General features: G+C 38.0%; 1 protein-coding gene across 1 annotated transcript in view; it reads right to left on the bottom strand.

Annotated features, from left to right (window-relative positions):
• The window catches only part of stag1a (STAG1 cohesin complex component a), a 41,880-nt gene extending 32,384 nt beyond the window's left edge, over positions 1 to 9,496 (bottom strand). The window contains exon 1 of the mRNA XM_007564517.2: positions 9,245 to 9,496. The gene's annotated coding sequence lies outside the window, so the exon portion shown is untranslated. The remainder of the gene's footprint in view (positions 1 to 9,244) is intronic.
• Positions 9,497 to 11,686: the final 2,190 nt, after the last annotated feature.

Consider the following 11,686-nt stretch of genomic DNA (forward strand, 5'->3'; position numbering starts at 1 on the left):
AAAAATAACTATAGTACTGCTAAAGAAATCATGTAGATCTATGAGTTTCATCTACATCAACACTCTGCTACACTACTTGTCCTTTTGTACCCACTGTATTTTCTGTCCAATAGCCTGAGAATTGACTTGGCACAAGCAAGTGAATCAATACGTCGTAAGACTGTTCACAAATAATACTGACTGGCAAGGCAAACAGCGCCACATCGTAGGCCGATGCTTGACACTGGTTGTTAACCTCGACTGTGTAAATGACATTTTCTGGATTTAAAGATCTGGTCAGGGGCCAGGTTTATACCTGGATGGCATAATGATGGAAAAAAAAAAAAAAAAAAAAAAAAAAAAAAAAAAACTAGTTAAATTCCTACCAAGCCAACAAATGGATCTATTCATCTCTCAGATGTGAAATCCTTGATTTCTCTACAAGCAGAATATAAATCTCTGCCTGTAAACTTTAACACATCAAACAGAGATTAAAAATGTATCATCGTAGCCCTTCTTTTTATCGATTTAATACTGGACAGTGCTTTAGGTACCACAGGTAGAAATTCAAACTTTGCAATCAATGTTAAAGCAAATCTCTTTCTCACAAGCAAAAAGGAAAACTCTTTTCATCAAGAGATTAGGAATATTACCAACACAGAACAGATGCTGGTCTTTCTTGTACAATCTTTAAACTGATATTTTTGGTTTCATGTGCAACAATTATGTAAAATTTGACAAATGAAGTTAATTGTGCTTGTAGATAAACCAATCAGAGATTTTTGCAAAAACATTTGCTCACCACTTTTTATGAATTTATGACCTTTAAATAGTGGTTTAGTAAATTCAGATTTCTCTTAAACATCTTAATTAACAGTATACTAAATATTTCTTTCTACCAAAGTGGTTTAGAGAAGTCCAACACGTTCCATAACAGTGAGGATGAAACCACAAAAAATAAATACTTCTTTATCTACTTTTCCCAGGTAAAAAAAAAAAAACAACCTGAACTGTAAAAATAGGAAATGGTAAGGAAATGAAGAGTAGCTCCCTGCTGCAGCAGGTAGAATCAAAAGGCGATACGCCCGAGTAGAAAACACAGTTTGCTTTTAAATAGGTTCCTACAGCTTTTGTGCTTCATCTGAAAACACCTCACTGACAATGAAAACAGATAACTGGGAGGGAGTGTTATTCCTGCAGTAACAACTTTTACAACAAAAAGCGCTGCTGTTACTGCGACCTGCTAGACTTTATGTATAGTGTTTTTGCTGATCGGGGACTAGATTGTGTTTTTGAGGCCAGTTTTGAGCTGAAAACTGTCCAATTCCAGCCACCAGGAGCTCTTTTCTTCCCCTACTCTGTGGTCCAGATCTTACGCTTTCGTGCCCACTGTGGGTACATTTCTGCAGCTGAAGGGTTTTCCTTACTAAGTCATGTCAGTTGGCACTGACCAGTGCAGAACAAAAACATCCCACATAAACGGATACTTAAGAGTTGAAACAACAAAGCTGTTTTATTGCAATTTTGCCTTTTTTTTTGTTTTTTGTTTTTTGTTTGAGCTTTAAAAGCTTCCAAACAAACAAAGAAATAAATAAATGCTGTGCAATATAAGTCACCCACTGTCACTTCCCATTGCAACAAGACAATAATGTTTTTATGCCCATCTGTTGGTGGTCAAAACTGAATAGCTTATTTAGCCTCGAAGACTTGCAACATAATCCAGTAAGGCAGCCGTATAAAAAGGGGAATCCTTCAGTTGCTTCCTGTCATCCCGCTATGAAATGACCACAGACAGAAAATCTTTACTACAGCAATATATTGCTGTTCTCCACCATGTACTTGCAAGCTAATTAGACATCAGACAGTGGCAATAGTCTGCAAAGAATTATACCCAAACACGCCACCATTTTTCTTTATAATCAACCTAAGACATATTTGGTGTTGATTCGACCACGTATTTCAAAACGTAAATCACAAACCTCTTCCAACTAGTTTTGATGTGCTTTATAAATTTAAATTTCACGGGATCTTGAACAAGAAAAGTACAGTGATAAGATTATGGCACCCTGCAAAACCAAAACTTTGGAAATGTATATGAACATATAAATACCTACGTGTCTACTTACTCAGAAACTCATAAAACAGGATCCTCACTGCAGGCAAAAAGGGCAGAACAGACCACTGAGCTTTTTACCAAGATGAAAATTTGAGATGTTTATATTATCTGAAATTGCTCCACTGCACATAAACATCAGTTGTTGATACTGTCCCTGTTTTACCAAAGGGGCTAATATCGAGACGTTAAAAAAATGAAAGTCACGCTAATATAGACCATTACTGATGTTAATGCTGATCTAAATTATGCTTCCGTCTGCCAATATTGTTACGTTTTTGATAAACGCAAAAACAACACAGGGAAATCTCTTTACATCTATGGTAATTATGCTTTAAAAAAAAATCTCTGGATAATGAAATGAATAGTTTTACATTTCAAATTAGAATCGGCTTGGTTTTCACAAGCAAACAGGTGAAAGCACCCTGCTTAACTTAGCAACCACAGAACCTCACAGTGACGCCGCCAAGAGCTCACACATCTGCAAAACTCACAAGGAGAAGCAACACCTTAAATCATTAGTGCTCCACTCGACAGCTGAGGAGCACTCCTTTAGCAAGCACTCTGATCGCAAGTTTTGCTTGAATAATGGAAATAACTGTGTTATCTGGTGCAATCGTGTAATCTGACCCATCATTATGTCAACATAACTGCCGTTACTTGACAATAGGCAATTTTCCTTTTCAATGTGGGGCTGCCCATTTCTAACACACTAATCTAAGTAATCTCTTACTATTCTCACATCGCTGGCTGTTTGACAAAAGCAATCACAGGGCTTAGTTCACCAAAACCACACAGCGCTGTCTGACATGCAAATAGTCCTGTGGAAATAAGAAACAAATGCTTTGTGAAGAGAAGCTAGCACAAGCATGGTGATTAACTGATACAGTGCCATCAGTTTTTTCTTTTTTTAGTTTTGCATGTATCCATTCAGCAGTATTTCTTTGGTTTTCTTTATAAGCCATCACCCTGTACTTTATCCTGCTCAGTGTGCTGTTCCATCTCTCTTCAGCTCAGAGTATAAAAGTTTAAAACTGAAAGAAATAATCAGGCTCTGTTGCCGTTCGAGACGACCTCGCGATGCTGCAACAGCTCTAATCCAAGGCTAATTACTCTTAAGTTTTCAGAATCTATGACAACCTGCAAGGTTGCAGCCACATGATATACAACTGAAGCATCAGATAACCCTGAAACACACACCGCTAGTTTGCTCAAATCCAAAGTGTATGCCATTCGAGGTGCAAAAGAAACTAAGCAAGTGGACACATTCATCAACCCTCTAATACAATTCTATCCCCTGGAGTCTTTCAGCCTGACTCTTTATGCAGAATGCTGTAATGAGGTGGCTCTGCAGCAATATTGCTCATTTCTAGACAACAGCTGATTACGGTACAGGAAACCACAGAGCAGGGAAAGCCCGGAAATGAAAGAATTATTTTAGTAAGCATTAAGTGACTGCATATTGGTACAAAAGAGGCAGCAGCATTCTCTAAAAGCAAATGATAAAAAGAATACATATGTACTGCACCTGATGCGTCATGCATTCAAACTCTGTTTTAGACTCAGACGGACTTGTTTTGTGTCTGACCTTGATTACGAAGATGAAAGGCTTAGGATATGGTGATGATGGAAAAGAAGGACGTAATATCTAGATTAACTAGTTGACGCAGTAGACCCTTAGTATTCATTGGAGGTAGGTAGCAGAGCTGGAAGTGAATAGCTAAAATGATAACTTCCTATTTTAATAGTTTAAACACCAAATATACCTTAATATGCATTAAGATGCACAGTGGAAACAGATTTATCATTACCGCCAGAGCCAACATCCAACGTCTTCCTTATCTGGTTACAGCCAGTCAGCGACACGAGGAAAAATGAATGCTGCTTCTGGATTGGCTGCTTTGCAAACGCAAGCCAATAGTGTGTCACATACAATCACGCCTAAGTATTTCAGCTTTCCAAACAGGATTTGTGTAGTCATCAAAAAGTATTTTAAAGAACACCACCTTATGCTTCCCAAATATAATGCAGCCCAGGTTCTTTCCAATCAATAATGGTATATCTAGTTTACTGTCTTAATTAGTGAAAATCCTTTAAGAAGTCAGCAGCAATTTAAATAAAAATGTTTCTTTCGTGATGCAGAAGAGCAAACAAGCTAACACTTGCTTTCAATTTAATATCTTTTTAATGATCCAGCTCACAACCGTAGCTGGAAAGCTGGTTTCTTAGTAGACTAAACAATGACTTGCACCACAGCCCTATTAAATGCATTTATTTATGGTAATTCTAAAATATATTTTATTTGATGATCAATTAAAGCAGACAGGAAAGGATGCTAGGAGCTCTTATTAAATTATGGCCAAACTGTTTGCCACAGTCTAATTTAAAAAAAAAAAAGAAAAAAAAAAGTTTGAAGATAAAATTCTTGACTAAAACATTATTTAAATCAAAAGGTTTATCACACAAAACGTGCCCGCTGAAGTTCTTAGTTTTAATATTAGCCACTCCTTTATGACTCAACAAAAGTGTACTGGGCAGCGCTGGTCATTTAGCCTCATCATCTCTTTCTGCTCTTGTGCTTCAGATTGCCTGAGCAACAGGACGTTTCGTACCGACCACGAGTCATTTACCCACCAGGGGAGCAAGATGTTGAAATGAGGCTTTCCACAACTTGCTAATAATGAAACAAATAAAGTGAATTTGTGCTGTTCAGTGAGTTTAATGCTTGGTACGTTCATTATCATTTCTGAGTACCTCATAAAAATCAGAGCGTCGGTGTTTGAGTTTGTAGTCACCTCGCCGTAGAACAGAGGCGAAAGGCCTTATCGACATCATCAGGCATTTCCTGTGACTTATGAGCAAATACTTCCAAACAGCACTTCTGCCTTTCCAAATGAAGTGAGTCAGAGAGGGTTTTGTTTCCTGGCAGTCTTGCCATGTTGCTTGAATTTTAAACTATCACTATTTTGATTTGTATTGCTGTAAGGAAGGGGAAGACCTGGATGTTTGTTTATAATCATTCCAGTTTGGGAAGATGAAAATGGGCAAAACGAACTGCAATGAAGAGTAAAGTATGGAAAAGGTAGGTTAATTGTAATCAGTGTCACTGGATTTTGCAATGCCATCACAATTACATGTTTTCCTTATGTTGTGGAGTGTCAATTTTGATGCAAATCATTGTGTTTTCTTATTATATTATCAAATAAATCCAACCTGCTGTTTGCAAAGTTTTGCAAAAAAAAAAATTAAAAATATTGGAAAACTTCTTCAATTCGTCTCATAAAACTATATTGAACATTAAGCCAATTCCTTATCCTTATGTCTAAATGAAGCACGACTGAAAGAGAATCTATTATAAACCGCTTTTGTGATTTCTTGAACCAACATTTGACTCATGCATGAACAGACCAGTGATGACAGTATTTGTCTTTCTTCTGTCAGTTCTGTGACTGTGTTTGCAGTCAACGCAGGCTGGCCAAAGGAACGAGCAGGAAAGACGACTTCTTCTTCTTTTAGCCAGCATGTTGAATTAAGGTCACCATTTGATACGTTCTGACAAATGTCAACCCCGTTACAAAAAAAAAGCCCTGGGCTAAATCATTACTCTATCATATATAGGCTCCAACATAAAAAAATAAAATATATAAAAATCGGACTTGAAACCCTCAGCTACGGCCTCTGCAAAGCAGATAATGTACTACAAACAACATTGCATCTCATTACAGTTAAGTGATGTCCATTAAGCAGATTATCTTTGTGAGTTCCTAAAGGGAAGCTGCCTCAATACATTCCCTTTAAAAACAGATCTTATATATTCAATGCAGGCTATTATTTAGCATTACCCACTTCCTGATGTGTCTATTCTAATGAGTCTTGCCATTGGATTCGTGGTTGTTTATCAGCTCTCTGTGGAAATCATGCGGGCGTGGAGCCAAGCGACTTGGGAAACATTCACTATTTCAGTTACCAGCGCACTGTCCAAAGGTTTAAAACACCAAGACGCTCTTCACATCAGCTAACCTTTCATACGTTATGCAATAAACATCTGCTTCAAACTGTTGTGTTTAACAGCCTGAGGCAGAGACACAGTGGTGCATAACGAAACATTCTTCACTACGTGCCGTAAAACAGAGTCCACCACTGTGTGGGTACGACAGGAATGGTGCCGAAACCCAAACTAGATGCATTTTGTAAGTTGTGTCATTACAAGCCTGAGAAAAAAAAAGAAAAAAAAGAAGAAAGAACGAAAGAAAAACACACTTTCTAGTACAACAGAGCTAACCCCCATCAGCTAGAAGAACATGTAAACTTTGCATCATGACACCAGCATAATTTTCATTTCCCCCCCACTGATCCACTGCCAAGCTCTTCGATGACACATCCAACTGAGATCCAAGGACCGGATCGCAACGTGAAAGTCAGGTTAGCCTCCAAGGATTTTTTGCTGTGCTACTTTGACTATTACGGAGTGAAAACAGCTCATTTCTCCCCTTCATCGTTTCATGCATGTAATGTTTTGGCCGTTTTTGTACCAGCCAGGGACCAATCCAATACAGTTTATTTATATAATCGGCAAAAGGGAGAACTTAGGGTATACGGCATATCGGCAATGACATTGGTTTTGGGCAATAGTAGACATTTTTTTTAACATATCGGTTTGATAAATAAAACTGGGCTGATATTAACAACTGATATTTATTTCCATCTTGTTGCTGTTGCTGAGGTGGAGTGGAGGACGTGGTCATGTGGTATTTGTTTGGTCATGTGACAGTGGCAGCAATTCAGCGCAGGATTGTGGGGAAGTGTGGTCAGCGGTCGTTTTTTCAAGGTGTCAGAAAAGGTTGTTTTTTTTGTTTGTTTGTTTTTTTACAATATCTGTAAATATCTATTTTCAGCCATGTCAGCAATATTAATATTGGGAAGCGCTGATATTTTCACATTAGTTCTTCTCCAGTAATATGTTTTCTATCAAATTATTGTGAAATAACCAGAAAACTACATACATTTAAATTGAATGTATAGGAAAATTTTTGTATTTTGCTATTATTTGCCATCATAATTTTTCCAAAGTATTGAATGATTAGGGGAAAAAACATTCATTAAAAAAATGCAATTGTTTATTGAAGAAAAAAAAATGGAAGCAAGAAATGGACAGATTATATCATTACATGAAGACCAGAAATGGGACATCTAGATTTATAAAATCTATACAAAAACATCTAAAGGATTGACAGGCTTAATTCTGGAGTTTCCACAACAAATAGATTAATTTTCTGAAACTAGAATTTTCTGGTGAAATTGTTTGTATGCTGCCTTTTGTGCCTACCTGAGGTTCTCTATTATACACAGATATAAATTAATGCACCATCCTCAACAGAGGCAACTAAGCAAATTTGTTAAAATAGAAATTATTACAATTAACAGACACAAAAATGCTACTAGCCATCAAAAACCCGCCATGACATGAAGAAGATGTTCTAATAAAAAAATAAAAAATAAAAAAAAAGTTTACATAGGACTGCATGCAAATCAACTTGGACTTTATGAATAAGAATTCTGCCCATAAAACTATTTTTATACTTTTGTTTTTTGCTTCTTTTTAGGTTTGGTAAGATCGCCAAATGTACAAGCTGAGATTTCAGCACATGTCGCATTCAGCCTCAAAGTCTGACAACAAAGTCAGGACAATGTCCGCAAGTTTTGGCACAGAAATTCATTATGATTTAAATGTGTATGTCACACAGCAAACGTAAAAGAAAAATCTCTCTAAAGGACAAAAGTAAAAGATGTAGTGAGATGTCCGCAAGTTGCAGGAATTAGATGATTGCAAGTGATGCAAAAGGACAGAACTGTATCTCTAGTGTTTCTTTAGCGAGTCACGATTTTCTAACAAAATTCAGAAAATGTTCAGAAAGCAGAAAAAATTACTAGTGTCTGAATCAGCCAATAACCATATCAGCCAATCAAAACTTTATGCAACTAGTAACCGGAAATTTAGCATAGAAAAAGCTGATACAAATGAGGAAAAACAAACAACAAAAACAATATGTGCAACTTGTTCCACAGTCTAAATTAAGCGTGTTGTGTGCAGACGTGTTGTGTGCAGACTGAAGGAGGAATGTAAGACCAGTTGGCAGGCATACATGGTTGCAAACAGTAGTTCAGGAAAGCCTGCATGGGAAATCACATGGCTGACTGTAAACAAAGCAGTTATGCAACAATCTCAGATTCATGAAGCTGCCAGTAGGTACTCTGCTATCAACACTGCAAAGGCTGAGCTGAGCAGGGGTCAGTTGTGGAGGGGAGTCAGGACCAAAGACCCATTATGGGGGCTGGCTGGTGGAGCCCATCCCCCCACTAATGTGACTCATGTTTCCCCGCTCAATGTTTGCCTGTTTCCCGCACGTTAGGGGGCGGGAAGGGGAAAGAGCGCCATAATAATCCTGCAAAACATGCAGGACTCCAATCTGTAGTATTTAGCTGGAAACACCCACGTGCTTTTCACTGATGTACAAACAGCAACATGTTTTATTATGATTTATGAAAAGTAACCCAACTTGAAGGCAAGAAGATGCAAGAAAAAGTACTAACTATATGTGCGTGTGTGTGTGTGTGTATTTCTGTTTGCAAAAACAACCTGCCTGTAGTATGATGACAACAGTGCCAACAACAGCGTGGCAAATAGCGTGGAAGCTGACAATAAAGCTAATCACAACAAGGAGGAAGCCAGAACTGTACATTCATACAACGCTGTGTAAACGAGAGAAGGTGATGCTCTGAATCCTGCCTGCAAACAGCTAAAAAACACGTCACACTGCCCAGCTCTTTATTTGTTGACAAGACAAACTCATAACGCCAAGTGACAATTGGTGGCAATCACAGCAGCGCTGCTGCAAACACTCGCTCTTCTAACAAGTTGCCTTGCCAAAAAAAAAAAAAAAAAAAAAAAAAAAATTGCGGCTAGCTCGCAGGCTAATAGCCGCGCTAGGCTATATAATGTAACTGAGGGGAGAGAAAGCACATTCGCCTCCGTTAGCCGCTAGCGCCCATCCCCCAACCGCCCAGCCTTCCCTGTCTGTGTCCACCATCTTTATTCCGTGCCCCGTCTCCGTTACCACCGCACAAAACACGACAAAAACACAAGACACTCACCTTTAACGACCATCGCCGGACTGGTTATCGCCTTCCGAAACGTGAAAACGATTTTAGTTTGAATATAGTTGGTATATTTATATTGAAAATTGGCCGTGCGAGCGGAACCGCGCCTTGAGATAAGAGCAGCAATCCTAAACCGCCATCTGGTGGTATTTTCCTCTCTGTGATGCAGCGGGAGCGGCGCAGGCTCAGACCGAGACACAGCTGCCCCCTGGCGGACACACCGTGCCGCGGCGGACACGCGCCTCCGGGGGGCGAGCCTGGGAAGGGAAAGGAGGGTGGGAACAGGGAGAGCTGACCCCGCCAGCAAAACAGTGACGTGGACGCGCACAGGAGCAGAGACTCCCCCGTCTCTCATACTATTAAGCTATCTCAAGCAGCTGTCAAGTTAAAAGAGTATATGCTAGGCTAATTAAGATTATATGAAAGCAATATTTACTCCTCAAATACAATGCATACTGTATTACGATTTCGTATTCGATTTTAATGCGTATATGGTCATGCAGCCGCAAACCAAGACACCTTGGCTAAAATAGATATGCTGCAAAATTTTGCCATGTCTATCTTGAACCACTCTTTATTAATTTTTCATGTCCTTCTTTTGTTCACAATGCAGTTTCTCATTTTACCTCCTTTGTTTTGTCTCTCATCTTTTTTAAATAATTTATCTCCTTTTGTCTTCCATTGGCAACTTTTATTTTATGTTTAGAGATTTACTTGTACCTACTAATCCTCTGTTTCATTCTAATGCATTTATTTCACTTCATTGTAGTCTTTTATTATCGCTTCTTGTTAAGTGCTATAGTTATTTTATTAATATTTTATTATTAGTTTGAAAAAAAAAACATTTATGAAATGTTAGGATTGTTGTTTACTTTATAAGCTCATGGTAATCATAATAGTAATCCCTTTTTCCTGCATATGTGTTCTGCTTACAAATATATTGAACGTGTCTTTAAAATGATTCTTCTCTGACACCTTGGGGTCATTGGGGTCAAAATAATCTAGAATCTTGTTGATCTCAAAGTTAATATATGTATCACTACATATATTAACAAAACAAAAATAATACCAATAACATCAGCAATTATTAGTTGTAGCTTTTTTTGCGTGTTTTTTGTATTTTAGTGGCCCTTGCATAGATTATGTACTTACAAGGGTGAAAATAAGCTTAATAAACCTTGTTGAATCGAAAGGCAATTTTAAACCGATTCTCTCTGAGCCAACTTTGCCGCACAGTAATTAAAAACACTTACACAAAAATACAGTTTTAAATATATTTGAATAATTAGTGACAACAACAGCTGCAAGACATGAAACAAAATTAAATATTTTGTTTGGGGTTTCTTATCCATTTTCAAAAAGGACAGGACACAATTGAAGAAAACAATATTCCAAGAGAGAGCTAAAGTTTGTGCATCGCACATGAACGGCAAGGAATACGGCACATTTACCTCCACGTTTTGCACCGTGCTTATGCTCCCTCTCGTCCTGAATCGGAAGAGAGTGAAAAAGAAGAAAAACAAGAGGCCTGGCAAAGACACTTTGCTAGGCCTCTTGGCTAGGAGCTGGATGAGTTATAAACCCAATTATAAAGCCTGGATGTGCTCACATTACTCACACCAGCAGCTCGCTCCAGCCTAAAAGGAGGTAGAGGCACAGAGGCAGACGAGTAAAGTAACATCCCAACCTCAGAGTCATTAAACAGGTATCAAAGTCCTGATTTAAATTATGTTTTAAATTCATGTTTTGTGATTTATGTGCGTGTGTTTAATTAAAAACAAAAAAGGTCTTCAAAAAGAAGAGGAACTCTACGGGGTTAACATTTTTATCTCTATGCATTTGTAGATGGAATCAAATGTCTTGAGCGACTCGTCGACTGTGTTTGCTATAGCAACAGCACGTCTTGCATTTAAAATTAACAAAACCTTGCTTCGGTAAAACGAAACATACATGAATCTACATATGTAAATATGTAGTTGTCAGCCTGGTGTAATTAGGCTGGTGTTTAAATGTGCTGTTTGAAATTTTGCCCCTCTTCCAGATTTTCTTAAAAAGCACTTTTTGTGTTACTTGTAAAAACCTCGATCAGCACAATAAAAGTTTAAAAAGCTGTAATCGGACGTCTGCGTTTAAGGAAAGTTAAACGCAGACGTCTAATATGTCATGCACTGACATGTACTGTAATCACATGTCATGCAGAGCCTCATTAAAGGTCGCTTCAGTCTGATTTACAGACGCCAGCCACAATTTGTACACTGCACTTATAGGATCTAACTGAAAGATAACATTTGTCATTTACCAACTCTCTTATTCCTTAGTTTTCTTGCTTGTCTTGTTTCTTCTTATTCACGCTAAGCTGTTTTTCTAACTTCTATGACTTTAAAAGTTCATAACTATTATTTCTTCCATACTCAGAACAATTGTAATTGCTCACCC

This window comes from Poecilia formosa, unplaced genomic scaffold (genome assembly GCF_000485575.1).
Source record: "Poecilia formosa unplaced genomic scaffold, Poecilia_formosa-5.1.2 Scaffold160, whole genome shotgun sequence".
In the NCBI taxonomy this organism is placed as follows: Eukaryota; Metazoa; Chordata; class Actinopteri; order Cyprinodontiformes; family Poeciliidae; genus Poecilia; species Poecilia formosa.